The 18404-nt window shown below is 33.8% G+C and overlaps 1 pseudogene; it reads left to right on the top strand.

Moving 5' to 3' along the window:
• LOC149781939 (cell surface hyaluronidase-like) overlaps nucleotides 1-12676 on the top strand; it is a 32600-nt pseudogene extending 19924 nt beyond the window's left edge.
• Nucleotides 12677-18404: the final 5728 nt, after the last annotated feature.

Genomic DNA, 18404 nt, shown 5'->3' with positions numbered 1-18404 from the left:
AATGCCTTATTCACGGCATGAAATCATATTTTCAATAGTTCTCATTAGAAATGCAGATACATTAAAATAGATTATTTATCTTGGAATAATAAACAAAATTCAAGGAACGCGATGGCATCGGTGGATTAGAAACGCTATAACAGAGTGGTCACTATAATGAGTGCCAATTAGTTTATATGAGTATGTATGGAAAGATGGAACATGCTAATACAAAACTGGATCCTAACATAATCAGTGAAATAAAATTGATAATAAACTTTTTTTAAGTTCATCAAACTCGATATTTTGGCAAGCAACATTTCATGGATATTCAAATTACGATTCACACATTGCAACCCAATAGATGACAACATATGTCAATGAAGAGAAGAGTAAGGATGATGATTATGCTGTACCCCAGCAATCGGACGTACGTTTTATATTCGATCAAACTCCTTAGTTTATATTGCTACAATGTAGTCTTCATTCATTGCGTAGCATATTGTCTCGGTGATAATATCGCGTTATATTCGATTTCTGATCTTAACGCTAACCAAAAAGCTAGTATGCAGTACTTTCATTGGTTCATATAAAATTCAAGAATTTACAAATCAACTTGCCCGACACCCAGGATAGGTTCAAGTTCGGATCGGACAACCTCAAATCTCTAAGTCACGTGAACAAGGCCAAGTCCAAACGAATAAGTTGCAAAGTGTTAGCGTTCCGTTTGTATTGCCACAATACATATTACAGTCTTGTAGTCAATGTCGTGGTCTCTCGAATTTTCTCGCACAGGCGTAATGGTGTGATCATTTACTAATTTAAGTCAGTTTTGACAAATAAGAATTAATAGTGATATAATAAATTATCAGTAACATTCTTATGTTAATATTTATACTTATTCGGGATTAGCCGAAGTTCAGGTCCCTAACATTATCGAGCAATTGAATTGGTTAGCTGGCCAATTCTAAATATTTCTTTGATGCATGTCTCAGTCGTTAGGTTTGAAATAAATGGTAGCAGTCACTAACAATTAAGCAAACAAGTTTTATTAAAAGCACGGTGGTCGTTAAACCCTAAATGTCACACTCACACATGGTGTTAATGATCGGTTGTTCATGTGGCAATTAACGGCAGGCCGTACGTAAATACTGCTTGTTAAACGATTAAATGGAAAATAATAAGTATTCTCAATCTCAAAAGTCGGCTTGTCAAATATTTTGATACATGTTTGTGATTTCAAGATGAATAAATGATAAGTGTGAAGTGTTTTGATAAAATCCGTGTTAACAAATCTTTCAGTTGTGAGTATAAATTAATGATTACAATAAGTCTAGCTTTCATTATACTTAATGCAGTTTATGAAATGAGTCTGCTATCTTATTTAGGCAAGACAAGTAAACTTGAAGCTTCTAGCTCTAATAAACCAATTTTGCAGAAAAGAATTATTAAAATTAATTTAATCCAGCTCTATTATTCGTCGTTTAAATTTATTTTTCTCTCCTGGTCTCTTCCTCCCCCACTCTCTAACTCTTAAAGATCTAGCTACTAGGAAATTATTTTCCACCTGACCATTTATGGGTCAAACTCAATTTTTCCAGGGCAATTTTTCCGGGGCAAGCTCACGTTTAGCAAATGTATAAATCCTTGTATATTGCAAGAAAAACAGCAATACACAAACGAATGTAAAACAAATCAGGTTCAGACTACCATGATTGAATAGCCCGTAATTCTAAAATTTATTTATCTTGCAGGACCAGTCCAAGGCAAGGATTTATCTACAATGATGGACCAGTGTTTGCGGAAAACATCTGGTTTAAGGGCTATAAGAAAACACCTTACTACAACATGGGAGCAATAGGATTTATGAGGCTAAATAAGTTTAGCAGTTCTAGTGTTAATTCCATGAAGGCTGCGAAATTTGCCTTTGCTGATGGGGTTAGTATTGCAAATGAACCCTTCATTTTATGAGAGTGGCCATGTGCAGTGCAATTGATAAGTAATAGTCGCCAGCTATTTTCACATAAGGTTTAATGAGAAGGTTTTGAAAGACCATTAAAACGTACAGAAAGTCAAAACAATTTTGTCTTAGTCATTTTTGACTGGATTAAACATTAATTCAGTCAAACCAGTTATTAATCTAATCAGGACGAAAGGCACTACTTAGACTTACCTCTGCAGATGTTCATGCTGATATATGACCTTTAAGCTGAAATTGAGGTCCTTTCATATTAAGACTGAGCTAATGTTGGTCCTGTAAGATGCATTAAAGCTTATTGCGAGAGCCTGTGTTGGAAACAATTATAATCGAAAACCCACGCAAAAACTCCATCTTTTTGTCTTTTTGTCAGCATAGCTGTCTGAGATGTATCCAATGGATGAGAAATATGGACCAACTGACTACTTGTTTCATAAGGTTTACAAAACAATAATTAGAACTGGACTTCTTTTTTTTTCTTTCCACCGATTCAGGAATTTACAGGCAACTGGGTCATAAATGGAGACCAGGAGGATATTGGATTCGGAAATGAAGACGGTGACAAGGCTGCAACATTCCAAGATACGGACGGCTCTGTTTCTGGTGCTGCTAATAACCAGATCGTAAAACCATATGATTATTATGTTACAGACCAATGCAGGAAGAGAGTAAACTGGAAAATGGCGATTTGTCCACATGATTATGGAAAGGTAAGGAACAAAACCTTTACAGGGCAATATTTTGATACAATTCATATTATTATATGCTTATTTGTTTCTCCGTTAACTTTACATTGTCAGAATCGCTCAGTATTTTACGATATTGCACACCTTCATATTGCACTCACTCACGCAGGACACGTTTTCCCAAAGGTGTATTAGTAACTACTTTGTAAACAAATCATGTACACTCGTGTAGCAGACGCTTTACGCTTTGATTGATTAAATTTGTTTCTGAATGAACTAAGACAGATGTTTCGTGGACTGCCACATACCAGCTGCTTTGTTACATTCAGCGTTAACTTGTTTGATACAATGTTTCTGATTTTGGCGATAGACGCGAGATTTCATAAAAGTGATGGTTACCTAAAACTAACATGCAAGTTAGAAGGCATCACTGTCGTCTTTAGCTGGTAATACGAATGTCAAAAATATACTTCCAATTTTACATCCTGAATTTCCTCAAAATGTATTTTCTTAGTTCTGCAAATCCGAATTACATGGGCCATATCATGAGGTCTCAAGCTTGATTACACATTCCGAAATTGTACTGTAATTTCGAAGATATTCCAAGTGCAATTACATCCTTCTCACAGAACTAAAAATAAAATAAACATTAAATTCAAAAGCGTCGTTTTGATAATTTCAGTTGAAAGACTTCATATTTTCCCCACATTATGATTTCAAATAGTCAATGAGAGAACAAACACACTTGCAGATGTCAACACGCTTCTCTCGCGCTGCTTCAAACCGATGTATTTCATGTACAATTTGCACAGATGAATCCAGTCCATAATCACGGAATTTCGTAGAATCGACAATACCAAAATCTATTCATTCCAGATCAAATGGAAAACTTGTTGCAATGTGCATTTATTCACAATATGACTCCAAATTTCAATTTTAAGTAAAGAAAACGCGATTTTCTTTCGAAACTTAAGTCTAGCGCGCGACAAGTTCAAATGTATCTAGACAGAGTTATGTGCGCATTAATAATGTTGTTGTTGTGTAATGATGAATCTGCGCTTGTGTAGTTAGTTTGGAATAGGGCACACATTCATTTAATTTGTTTCTTGTAATGTAATTTGTTTATATAATTAAACCTTAGATAGTATAAGAAAATGAGCATATAATAAAATGGTTACTGTATTTGTAAGGGAAAATATGAACTCTTTTTGTCGGATAGATATACTATACTTCGAAGGTCGTGCAGTATTCCATCCGAAAAACTCGTTCATGTTTTCCCATACAAATGCCGTCACATTTAACTATGGTATTAGGCAATAAATAATAAATTAGCAAGATATCTGTGAAAAATTCAATATTATTCAACAAGGCATATTATGTCAAGTTGAAATTGTCGCAGAGACAGCATTATTCATACAATCTTATAATTTTACAACTATATGATCAGGCATTTTTCATTTATTTATATGCTGTCGATTGATAATGAATATAATAACTGTTAGTACGTCACAAGGATTGTCGGTCATCAGAATCGATGTAAACAAATGCGCACCATACGCGACTTGCTATTTATGTCGTCAAATACAAAACAATATATTGATTTTTGTTTCAAAATAAAATAAATTTATTAAACATATCTCTGTTTATTCGCGATCCCGTAACACTTGGAGACAGGTGCATTAGTTTGGAAGTTAATCATAGATTTTCAAATTTGAACTACCTCCATTACAGAAATCAAAACTCAAATATGAATCTTTCATACAAAATGATGTGGCTATATATATATATATATATATATATATATATATATATATATATATATATATATATATATATATATATATATATATATGTATGTATGTATGTATGTATGTATGTATGTATGTATGTATGTATGTATGTATGTATGTTGTGTGTGTGTGTGTGTGTGTGTGTGTGTGTGTGTGTGTGTGTGTGTTGAGAATGTCTTTATAGTCTCACGCTATTACACAGCCAATGAAAACTTACTGTGATTTCAGATACGCCCGAGTGTACCAGACAATATTAAGGCTTTCACAGATCCCATCATGACGAGGTTAGATACAGGGGCTGAGACGCAGTTAACAGGAGTGGAGTCAGCGGACTTTATGGTCATCTTGGGTGGGTCTAGAACATATATCCTTCACTGGAGTAGTCAGATCCCGAACCCTCTTGAAATATACAGTGATGGAATTGAAAAGTAAGTTACACATACATAAGCAAACATATACACGCATATATATGATAAAAAATTGTGATCTATATTGGCTGCATATACATATAGCAATGAAGGATGGGACATTTGTTGAATAGGTTCAATAAAATGGTTATCGCCAATTTTGTTACATTAATCTAGAGGACGATGGTAGAGAAAAACAGGATTTTAATCCAGTGACCTATAAAGAATACTAAAAGAATGCCTAATAAAATGATAATGGACATTCGATTTAATTTTATTTTGCTGATCCAATAGCTTTTAAAATACATTTCCAGTAATTACAAAAATGATTATAATGTTGTAATAGTGAAATATGGTGATGTACATTAGCCTTTAATTACAGGTTTAAGAATTATAAAATGAACATGCAAACTAAATATGTTAGAAGGAATTTGCAAGGTATATATAAACTAATAAAGAGGCTTAGTCCTGCTAAGAGCTACGAAACACCCTCTTTAATACCACTTTATTTAGACACCCACAAACAACGATATATAAATTATAGTTACAAATATAAGTGAAACATTTACATATTTTTAATGGAGAGAGAATGGACATGTGGCCTCCCGTCTGTACATTAAGATGTCATGCAGACGATTCTCACATACATTTTAAGCGGAAGATGATTTAGTTTCAAGTTAAAATCATAATATGCTTTGATTTCAGAAATAAGTCGGTAACATTCGGAGTTTGTCTTCCTCGAAGAGTGTCATTTGATCTTTTCTCCAACTTTCCACACTGGGCCCCGACTTTGAGTAGTTGGATAGCAGCAAGCAGTATTGCTGATTTGGAGAGCACAATTAATGATGGCAGGAAATATTACTATGACGGCTCAAATGGGTATCTAACCACAGTTTGTTTTCTTGCTATTAATGATTATTACTGAAGTAAATAAAGCTCCTCTCAGTTTTGTTTTGTATGAACATAGATAACATTTTCGACACTGGAAGAAATTAGGTTTGTTCTTATAATGGTAATAATTAATAAATATAAATGCTGATTGAAATCATGAATCGTCCTCATCCTTGGATGGTAATTAGGTCCCCGCTGTATGCAAGAACCATTGGTCTGTTCATCTCTCTGTCTATTCACTTGTTTTGTATTCGCCCTTGCACTGCAACCATTATGCGTAGCACAATACAATTTTTAAGGTAAATTCAATATGTCATGTACATATGCCTTCTAAGCATTGCATAGTTTCGATCCAGTTTCGTCCGAGTTATTACTCCATCGAGACCAATATTAAATATGCACTTCCGAAAAGCCTTATAACCTGTATAACTCATTAAACATTCCATGTGCACGTTAGTATGATGGATGTTTGGTGTATTTACTTTTACATGGCCCCTCGATGTGCCGTTTGCGGCGTTTATCTCGTTAACTCGATGTATACCTGAGTTACCTACTTGAAAATTGATTAATAATACATCAAAGATCAGGAACGATTCAGCAGACTCCGATACTTACTAGGGGATATGTTGTAGAGAGACCTACATGCACATATTATGGGTTTTGTCTACTCCAATTAGTGAGTAATGACTCTTGACAGTTAACTTTATATTTTCACGTGCGATGTTGCTTGCTATCGTCATAGCTGAAGAACGATGCAAAATATTCTAATGTAATTTTACATGGCATTGAATTATATATCTCTTATATGTTTAGTTTCCATTGTGTTGACCTTGGCCTTGGAACAAAATACAAACTAACATCATCAGAGTTGCTTGATTTTAACCACATTTGCTTGTAGTTTCAGATTGGTGAGACTTTGAGTGAGTCTGCTTTTGGGATTCAGTATAATTTGAGGTTCACTAAGAATTGGTAAATGTAAAAGTTTTAAACCGATGAAATTAAATAAGATTAGCATCATTTTGTTCATACCAACATTTCAAAGATATTTGAACTCTTAATGTATGTTCAACTAACTCTGCTTTATTGCAGTCCTGCTAGCTTTGCTTTCTGCATCATAACTTTGCCCAAATAATACTGCCCTTGAGAAAAACTATTATTGAGCTTTCTGTTGATGAGACTTTAAAGATGTTGAATTTCTAGCTTTTCATATTATCATTTTTTAAGTGGTACGGTCCCTCTATGCACTTATTTTCAAAAGTTTACATTGGGATCTGCCGAAAACATGACAGGTCCCATTGTGATACAGATGTTGATACTGGCTCCGGTAGCATAAGTCTTGCCCTAAAAGTCAGTGTCCAAACCCAGGAGAATATATTCTATTTACAGCCATGTAAACTTCTTTGTCCAGTTTTATAAAAGCATAGCGCGGGCAAAATGGAACATTTGCTTTTTTGGCTCGTGGTATTAAGTGCTTAAAATCATCCGAGACAATAAAATACAAGATGATCTGATTTCATGCAGCTTGTCTCCACAATTAGCATATTAATTAAACATAGATATATAACAATAAATAGTCGCATAATCCAAATTATTAGGTTATATGTGGAAGTCTTTCATTTGTTTGATATCATACTTTCTTCAATTTATTTTCATACTGTCCCCAGCTATATCATGCTACTTGACTTCATACAAAATATGAACACATGTGGCTGGTCCATATAAGGTCTAAAATGATGTAACATTCTTAACATTGTTTCATGCCCATTTGTCTCTAAAATGCAACATATGTTTTACTCTGTTGATAGTGTACTCTACTTCAAATTTATCAACCAATATGACCGCCAACCAGGAGAAACCACTGCCTGCCCACAGGACCGTTGTCCCATGGTAAAGATAACTATGAGTGGAACCAATATCAATTACACAGACGCTGATTGTAGGGCCCGCCTGAACATTCGGAAAAGCACGGTAATATATCAATTGCTACAAAGTTTTGAAGAATACACTTTTATTCGTAATGCCCCTTTAAATGAATTGTAGTTGTAGTATGTGGTGTACGCTGTAACAAGCCGTACTAGAACTTTAGACTGTGCCTGTTGAATGACAAACTCGAACTCTTCTTTTGCAAGATTATTTTGGCATGTGATATTTCAGTGACTTTTTTCCTGCAAAGGTCCGTCCTATAATATTATTTTTTGACCTGCATATTCTTCCTAAATGTAAACGATATGTGCCTAAACTTTAACATAATATAAAGATGCATTTATAGAGACAAAAATCGCAATACAACATTGTTATTATCAGGCTTAGGAATGGTAAATGTTGTATTGAGATACATTCTTCCACCAGTCAATATTTTATTGTTGAACTACATTACGTATCATCTATATAATCCACGGTGTTTCTCTGTGACACATGCGCCATATATAGTGAATCAAAGAGCGGGTTTAAATTGTACTTGTTTGTAATAGTTTTGTTTACTGTTATTGCGACTGATAAGATAACGGCATTATTGTAACCTATCTCTCTCGGTATATGTTTTGCATTAGCGATATTGATTTGGTTTTTGATGGAGTCCGGGGAATCGAGGTGAGTATTGATTTATCATGAACTGATGTATGTATTCACTTTGATTGCTATTGTGCATTATCGTTAGTGTACTTAGACTGATAGTATTAACGTATGAAATGCGGACGTTGACGAGAAACCATTAAGTACTCTGAGACATCCAAAAGCGTACTGGACAGCAAACGTACGATATTTCTCGTTGTCAAAATGAAAAAGGTGAAATAAAGTGTTCATTGTAGTTTTAAATCCATTTGGCAGACATCAGATTCATTTATAACGTTGTCATTATTTAGCATGCATTAGGTTCGTTGCACTTTTGTAATCCATTGAATAAAGACTCTATGAACATGTTGTTGCTGCTGATTTGGGTGTAACGCCATTTATCAGCACTGGACAGACTATCCATGGCGGCCAGCATAAGTGATGGAGGAGGAACCGGAGAAAACCTCGGCAAGAACGATCCACCCTCGTGAAGCTACTGGTTAGCTTTTAAACACACCCACCTTGGCCGAGTCTGAGATTCGAACCCACGCGGACAGAGGTCAGATCGCAATGACCGGGAAGCGAAGGCTTTAGACAAGTCGACAACAATGAGGTCATCTTTATGGTTTTAATCGAAACAACATAAAAATGCATGAAATTTTGTGAAAAGTAACAAATAATTTGATTCGCTAAGTCATAAAATGCAAATAAAAAGAGGACACTACAGCTAACTAAGAATAATCCTAAAAGGACTATCACATATCCAAAAGAAATGAATTATCCGAATGAATTCCGGGTATTGGATGTGCTGATGTACCAATAGCCACGAATGTTCTAAAGTTCCACCAGTCTTGATTTATCAAAATGGCATTATCCAGAAAGTGTTCGATTGAATTCACAATAATCCGAAAATATTCCTTAGTCCAACCAATCGTACGAGCACTTTGTAATTCAAGTAAATAATTTAAATAAATTATTCCTCTCAAATTAATTGTAAGTACACTATTAAATGCATTTGCAGAGTGAAAAATTGGAAAATTTTAGAGGAATATAAATAGGGATACTTGTTCACTTCTCCTACTTTTCTGTATCTCAAAGATTATTTGCATTCCCGCTTGACATATGTCGCAATACTCAACACGTGACATATGTCCCAAAAATCAATGATACCAATAGAAATGTACCTCAGACTGTAGACGGTTTCATTGTCAAGGCTGGGTCTAGAACCAAAATCAAAGTAAACAACCTATTTAGAGCACACTATCCAAAAATAAAATCTACACACAATGACAAACATTAGCTGAATAATATGTGGTTTACAATTGATCATTTCAATCTATACTTATGGAAGAAAGTTCTGCCCACGATATAGACGTGTATTACAATTGGCTTGAATTAAGTTCATTGTAGATTTCACATCCATTTGCATAAGCTGTGAATGCAATTGTTCAAAGCAAACTCTGTTTTACTGCAGCTCAACTTTAAACAGAAAGGAAGCCCAGCATTCTTTGCTTTCCTCAAAATTTTATTTTTTATACTTACTAATAACTGACAGAGATCAAACAAAAGCATTCAATGTGTATGCCTTTCTTTGTATAGGTTACCTTGGCAACTGACACTCAGTCTCTTGCTACAGTCACTGCTACAGCTCCTAAGGTAAGTTTTTTTTTCTTGCATGCTGTTTATATTATGCCGCATAAGGAATAAAACAATTACTATTACAAGCAATAAAGCATATATGATTACTGTTAAACTCACGATATCTGTTATTGCAAATTGAAAAGCAAGAAAGCGGAGACGCATTACTATTTGCATGGAATTATAATGTAGAATGAATTCCACTTTTAAACAATGGGGTGTTTCATAGGAATCTGTCATCATAAGGAAAAAATGCAATAGCGCCTGAGTTGCCCTAAAATATAGAATCTGTGATATTGATGCATATATATAAAGTGATGCCGATTATTTATAGTACAATATTTAGTATTAGCAAATATAAACTAGTATTACATGCTGAATTACTGTATGATAATACATATTGTTTAGGGTGTTGGTGCCAGGTCAACACGTCCATTTGCAGACAGAGGAACAATCGATGGAGCCTGGAGTGATTTTGGACCCTGGAGTAGCTGCTCTCTCTCATGTGGAGGTTTGGATCAATAACTTAATAAATGATAGAATGCGATCTAGTACAACAATCTACAGTGTAGCAAAATTCCGTTTTGTTACCAGCTCGAAAAATGAAACAATAAACACAGTATTCTCATTAACTGTCTTAATTTTAACTAATCATTTCAAATACTTTGGAGATGGAAAAATGGTGTCTGAGGTCTCGTCTAAATGGCATTTAATGTGAGGTAAACGCTTTTTTCAGAAAATTTTATATCATTTTAATTTTAAATAATTTCTACTTAGAACGCTTAAAAAGTTACGAAAATTAAAACCTTGATTATCCAAATCGATATTGGACCGCTTCGGTGTCCTAGTGGTTAGAGCGTCCGCCTCGGATGCGGGAGGTCGTGGGTTCTATTTTCGGTCGAGTCGTACCAAAGACATACAAAATGGTACTAACCGCTACCTCGCTTGGCGCTCAGCATTAGGTGGTTAGTGTTAGGACTGGTCGGCCTGGTGTCAGGATAATATGACTGGGTGGGACATCATGCTACATGTCTGCGGCATTATTTCCCAGTGCTAGACTATAAACTGCCACACTGCAGACATCGTAGCAATATGACTGAAAAATTGTTAAAGCTGCGTTAAAAATTCAAATCACTCACACACACACACACGCACAAATCGATATTGCTATTTTCTTAACTGCCATTATATTGACTTTAATGACTGCTAAAAATTATCCATATGTAAACAATTTCTTCTCACTATGAGAGTCTACAATGTACGCTTCTAATATATAATGCTGCTAAAACAAAAGCTTTGTCATGAAAACAACCTACATTTATTATCCAGGTGGCAAACAAAAGCGGTACCGATATTGTAACAACCCGATTCCTCACGGCGGGGCTTACTGTTTGGGTTCTGCCGAAGAACAGCAGAGTTGTAACACACAGGGCTGCCGTAAGTGGCAAAATTACAGATACCTTTGTTCGCACTTTTAATCCCAGTCCTTAAAGGTTTATTATTGTTATTGCTATTATTATTTTCTATTATTATTATTATTATTATTATTCAAATTTTCCTAATTGGTAAAACTGCATGCAAACGGTGAGCAATTTTTATTTTCTTTGACTAACTATGAAACAAAAACCTAATTATATTTGATAACAGAATATTCCATTCGTCCTTCATTTATTATCCTACGGAGAATATTTTAATAAAACAAATAATTAATCATTAAGAATGAAAATCATGCATATAACTAGACAATTCAAATGCTGGAATATCCATCTTTAACTATTTGATTAAAAACCTTTGTTCCATTTCAGCAGTTGACAACGTATTTAGTGCTTGGTCTGAATTCTCATCCTGTGTCTCAGTTAATGCATGCAGAGGCAAGAAAACCAGAACTAGAATATGTAGCTACCCAATTAATGACGGAGACTATTGTGAGGGTGCTATAGAGGAGGCTTGGCCGTGTAATGCCTGTGGTACTTACTAAAAGCTTGATATATAGATGTCGTCATTTGATGAAAACAATGTTTGTTCTGTAGCATATAAAATCCATTTCTATTTTATTCTGTATTTAAGATAGTTTGGTTAACCTCTCATGTACAATATATTCACATATTTTCCTTCTCACTTCTTTGCTTCACGGAATGTATTTAACATAAGAAACAAGTGCATTGTAAGGTCTGAAATTACAAATACTCTTCAATAATTAAAGTACATATCATATCACTTATTAATAGCGAAAGCATCACAAGTTTACGTTTAGACAAATAATAGTACATTCCCACTAAGCAGGTTAAATAGCTATATTACCAATATGATGATAGTATTTTCAAGTATACAACTGCATTCCATAGTTTCATGCATAATCTTTTAGAACCAGGAATAGCATGTATGTGCGCTCATGCATGAGCAGCACACAACATGCAACGGTTCATTTTACTGTGAAATGACAATTTGTACCTCATAATATTCCTCCGAGGCATGAGAGTAGTTTTTCGGCTGTTGGATTTCTGGTTTGGGTCTTTCATCCATTAATTGTTTCCTTTTCGTTGTGACTGGAAAGGTACACAGTTAGCTATCAAGAAAATGGCTATTTCTTAGGTTAGAATACTCACAAAGAAAGATTGCGCCAGTGTTCATACTCGTCTCCATGTTCTGAAATTTAATTACCATTGCTTGGTATTTTGATAGGAAAGCTTGGATTCCCCGCTTCATCAAAAGGTCAGAATATTGCAGATTGATCGCTGCATCTGCATTCCGTTCACGTCACCCATCACAGCTATAAGAGTATATATATATATATATATATATATATATATATATATATATATATATATATATATATATATATATATATATATATATATATATATATATGTATGTATGTATGTATGTATGTATATATATATATATATATATATATATATATATATATATATATATATATATATAGATAGATAGATAGATAGATAGATAGATAGATATAGACCTAATCTAAGTCAATAGACCTGTGCTGAAGGAAGAAAACAAACTTCCCAATTCATTTTCGTATATTTTCGATAATAAACTTATATAGTTAACGGTGATGGTGCAGAGTGGGGCTACTTTTCGGTTTTCAAAGGTGTTAAATGAAGAATCAAGCCTGTGTTCCTCTCAGATAGTACTCTTGCAGATTGGAAGGGAGGTAACCATTTGAGAGGAGTATGAGTTAATCCAGGTCATGTTGAATAGTGTTTACTTGTCGTACCGCGGCTATGAGACAGAACCAAATGTTCCGTTGGATTGACAGATCATAGGTATAAACTCAGTTACATATATTTTGGTTAATATTTTAGGTAGTAGTTCTTTGGACGCATTTCATCTAATATACGAACCCCTTTCTCAGCCAATATTTCAGCTACCTGTTCAAGCACTATTTCACTCATTATCATAGCAATCTTTTGCCGCTAGCACGTTCATTTACACTAAGGTCATTTTATCTTCAATATTTCCTTGATTTAATCTCTATACGTCAGAGGAAGAGAAAATAGTTTCCTCTAGTATAGAAACCAGGTATGCTAGTGGATTAATAGTCATTACCTCGTATCATATAGGTTTATTGTATCTTGCTTTTCTTGCTGTACTATGTAAGTCATTGTAACATAATTTTATTAGACTAGATTAAATTGGATTGGCGATTTGGTTTAGTTATTTTTATTGTATTACCCTAATTCTGTGAAGCATTAAATATGTGGTACAGGTCCCTGCTTCGATATAACAATGCAGTATGACTCGTAAATAGGTACAAGTTCACCTAGTCTTGTGATCTCAGATATGCATAGTGCAGGGACCAAATGTAGTTATGACCTAAACCAAAGTCTGAACCCGATGTCGTAACATATGAATTATATATCACAATTACCTTCATTGCGTTGTTAGGACGTACTGCAAATAAAGTTGCAAATAATTATTTTGCTTCAGTATTCTAATATGAATAGAAAATTAAAAATAATCGGAACATAAAATGTATTCAAAGGTAGCAGAACATGAAATATGGATCAAAGTGACTTACTTTAATAATGAGGGCGCAGCTCTTGTGAAGATGTACCTCCAAACCCATTGAACATATTACCAAGGAATTTTGACCCAGGACGGATTGACAAGCAGATATGATATATAATGCTATACCTGTCTTGTTTTGTTGCACATATACCTCCTTTCCATGGAGGCTTTGGTTGAGGTCGACTCTCATTCAATCCATTGTGCTGATTATTAATATGTCTGTATTATTTGAGTATCTGTTAGATAAATATTTATTATTTATTACCAAATGACGAAATTGTATTATGCCTTATTTGCTTCAGTCAAAATCTGTCTCTAGAAACGTGTTCCACTACGTTTGTAATGGTACCATTTTTCAGAGCATTTTATGTTTCTAGAGCGAGGCGGTAGCGTTCCCGTTTCGAATGACTCTATCATAGAACCTTGGTTGTCCCCGTTGTTTATGATTGTGTAAACATCCGAGGATCACGAATGGTACAAAGAGTATAAATACGGCCCAGATGTTCCAGATGAGAGACAGACAACCTTTATGTCAGAATCGTCTATCTCTTTTCAACCAAACATTCGGGCACAAGCTTCAAAATTCGAAATTCTAATTTTTAACAACATGACTAACTGTATTCAGGTTAAAGCATTTTCTGAAATTATCATTTTATTAGAATGATTAAGTTCGGATTGGCCAAGATTTTGATTTAAACAAATTTCGGAATTGATCGGATTTTGAGTTATTCGAATTTCAGGTTGCTCTAAACTTCGGATGTGCGAAGCTTTTTATTTGCAGGTTTCATTTATAGGACGTTTCTATACATAAGGCAGTACAAGTCTCCACTCATAAGACAATAATGTAATGTAATTTTTAAAAAAATAATCTTCATTTTACTAAATGTGCTTAATAAAATATTTATGATAAAATTGTTCGTTTTAAAGTATATATGAAACGTTGTGTATTGTGAAAACCTTGTTTGTTAAGGTCTGTATAATAAAAAGTTTTCGTTCATATCGCCAAGATGTCTGCAGTGTGGCAGTTTATAGTGATGTCCAGCACTGGGGCATCATGTTGTGGATATGTAGCATCATGTCCCACCCAGTCACAGTATCCTGACACCAGGCCATCGAGTCCTAACACTAAACTCTTAATGCTGAACACCTAGAGATGCAGCTGTTATATATATATATATATATATATATATATATATATATATATATATATATATATATATATATATATATATATATATTGAAAGAGATTAAGTAAGGTGAGCTCTTCTCTACTTCATAGCATCACAATATCGCACAATATTGTCAGTTTACATGACGAATTGTCCACCCGACAAATATGTCATGTCATATAATGGGTACAATAGTACATCCTCAGAGTCCAAAAGACGTATAATAGACCCAAAACAATACACAAGAACTATTTTGAATGTGCTCAAGGAGAAGTTTATTTACTTTTGTATACATATCAGATCATTGTTATCTAACTCCTTTGTGGCCATATCCAAGCACATTTGTTACATTTTATGTGACGAAAAGACAAAATAATACAAAGCCAAGACAATACATTCATATGAAACGTTAGAAAATTATACGGTCACGCGAAGGAATGGTGGTATGACAGGGGTCTGAATGTAACATAAGAACATGAGAACAGATACATGTGTATATATATATATATATATATATATATATATATATATATATATATATATATATATATATATATATATATATATATATAATACGAAGAAACAATTCCGTAGTCTTCGTTACGAGTGCCTTCCAAAAAACACGATGGAATCGCCTTGACTTTCTCGCAAAGGCTGTACGCCGATTTCCACTCTTTTTAACACCCCATAAACCGCTGAGGTGGACGATCGATCACTCCCGGGTCCGACAATTAACTTGTTAAAGGGATGGCGAAGATACAAGGCCTCCCAACTGGCACGATCTAAGTGTTCGTCGATGACTTTGAACATGAAGGAAGAAGGAGCAGAGACAGCAGAGGTAGCCACAGTGCAGGGAATGTCACTTTTGACACGAAGACAGACAAGACAAGAGTTTTAATACTTTTTCAGGACACGTTTATTGTAAGTTAAAATGGAACAACACGAAAGAGAAAAAGACATAAAAGCCAAATGTATATGTATACTTGTATATATATCACACTCACCGGATCTCGCCATGTTTAACTACACTGGTCAATGTGGCCATAATACACTATACTTCATTTGGAATTCACGATTAATGACGATCGTAATATGTAAGAGACCTGACGCAAAGGACTTATTTTAAAATATACAATTTTTCGATTATATTACCGGATCAATTTGTGATTTTCATATAATTATAAATTTCTTCCTTTGAATAGTATAGTTTGCCTTGCAGTACGTGCTTTCTCGCACGCTAGCGGAAACTTATCATACATCTACAATAGTTCTCACAGTTGCAAGCAAACTCGATATATGTAACATTTACGAAAACATATGATGCATATGTATTACATATATATATATATATATATATATATATATATATATATATATATATATATATATATATATAGTAAAGATATTCAAATTTTCATTATTTTCGACCTTTATTAGGTAAAAACGACTAATAATATTGAAAGATATCAAGTTAGCGGATTAATATTTACCGAACTATATGTAGTGAATTACAATGCAATCGCTCAGTTCTTTCTCCATATTGTTAACTATTGGGTGTAAAATCTTTACGATACATGATACACAAAATAAGATCTACCTTCACATTCCTTGGACAGCTCTTTGATAAAGTAAATGATGTAGTATTTTACAATTATTACATTCTATACACGATATTTGGCTATACTTCATCCACCCTTCCTACATAGCCATTGGCATTTACCTGTAGTCCTTAAATTTCGAAATTATATTTTGTACTCGTTTATAAGCGATTTTCATTGTGCTCATACCTTGATTTATACAGAGAAATACAAACAATGCACATTATATAGTTACCTATGTCAATAACATGAAACGCTTGATTTAATCACTTAAGTGAATTTAATGGGTTTTTGTAATATATATATATATATATATATATATATATATATATATATATATATATATATATATATATATATATATATATGGTTCTATTTATTTCCCTGAGTTGTTGTCTTTACTCGTTGTATATGGATGTAACACCGTCTAGTGGTAATTCTTTCCTATCAGTGTGTTCATTTGGGGACGGATTGTTCTCTGTTATGTCGTCTTGGCTCTGATTATTTTCCCTGTTGCGCTGTGTTATTTATTGTTATCCTCGGAGCCTAACCAAGCACCTTTTCACTAGCATGAATATGGCACGTTTTTATTGAAACGGTGTTAAAATATTCGATAGAAGATAAAACGTATACTCTTGCCCAAGCCAATGTATTGCTGATAAATAGTGACTTAATGGGAAAATAAATGTTTATCCCTTGTAACTATAGAAGTGCATGAAATCTACGTCAGCTGAAATAATTTGATCAGTTTCCATCACGATTGTGTACATTTTGTCATTACATTTAGATTTGATTTAAAGCGTGCTATAATTTATATTTGGTTTGCATATACTGCTATAAATCATGTTAAATGTATGCCTGACGTTAAACGTTTTTTAACATTCTATTAATGACTGTATGTTTTCCGTAGTATCTGTAGCTAAATATTGTGTATGGTTCCATTTTAAGATATTAAGATTAACTCCATATGATCTTTAAGTAGATATTGTCCAGTTACTTATAATAATGCTAGTCGTAAACATCTTGAAATGTTTGGATAGTTTCTCATTTGCTGGTGGGGTCAAGTGAATTTTTTAGAAGAATTAAAATATTTCCTTTTGATGTATTTGGTCAGGGAGGTTCGTTTCTGATGTGGGTATATTTGCAAATTGTCACATTAGATGTAGCAGCAACGTGCGTTTCCACTTCTTATGCTTGTATAGAGGTGAGTGTAACTGGACCATTTTAATCAGTCTTCTGTTCTTATAGTAACATGAGTCTCCATTCATATTTGATGTTGTGTTTTCATGAGAGGAAACATTTGCTTAGAATATCGTTTGGAACTAATACATGTTCAATGCCCTAAACTATTATCTGGGACTATTGTTAATTTTTCAAATTAGTTCTGGCAAAGTCAATTTTGATACATCAAGACGGTGTGCAGACCATTCGAAATATTGGATTCTTTTGGACTTGAATATAACATTTTAGGACTATTTTGGACCCAATTCATAATACTGTAATTTCGTCTCAATTGTTCATTTTCAACTTTGATAATTATATTGTTTTTTAAGTTTTGCATAACATGTTGGCTTTGCTTTTGTCTCTCCTTCCTATAACTTAGTTTATGACCATTGATTCATATATATATATATATATATATATATATATAGAGAGAGAGAGAGAGAGAGAGAGAGAGAGAGAGAG

Source organism: Sinohyriopsis cumingii, chromosome 15, assembly GCF_028554795.1.
Source record: "Sinohyriopsis cumingii isolate HCF-2022 chromosome 15, ASM2855479v2, whole genome shotgun sequence".
In the NCBI taxonomy this organism is placed as follows: Eukaryota; Metazoa; Mollusca; class Bivalvia; order Unionida; family Unionidae; genus Sinohyriopsis; species Sinohyriopsis cumingii.
This window is presented reverse-complemented; position numbering and strand designations above follow the sequence as displayed.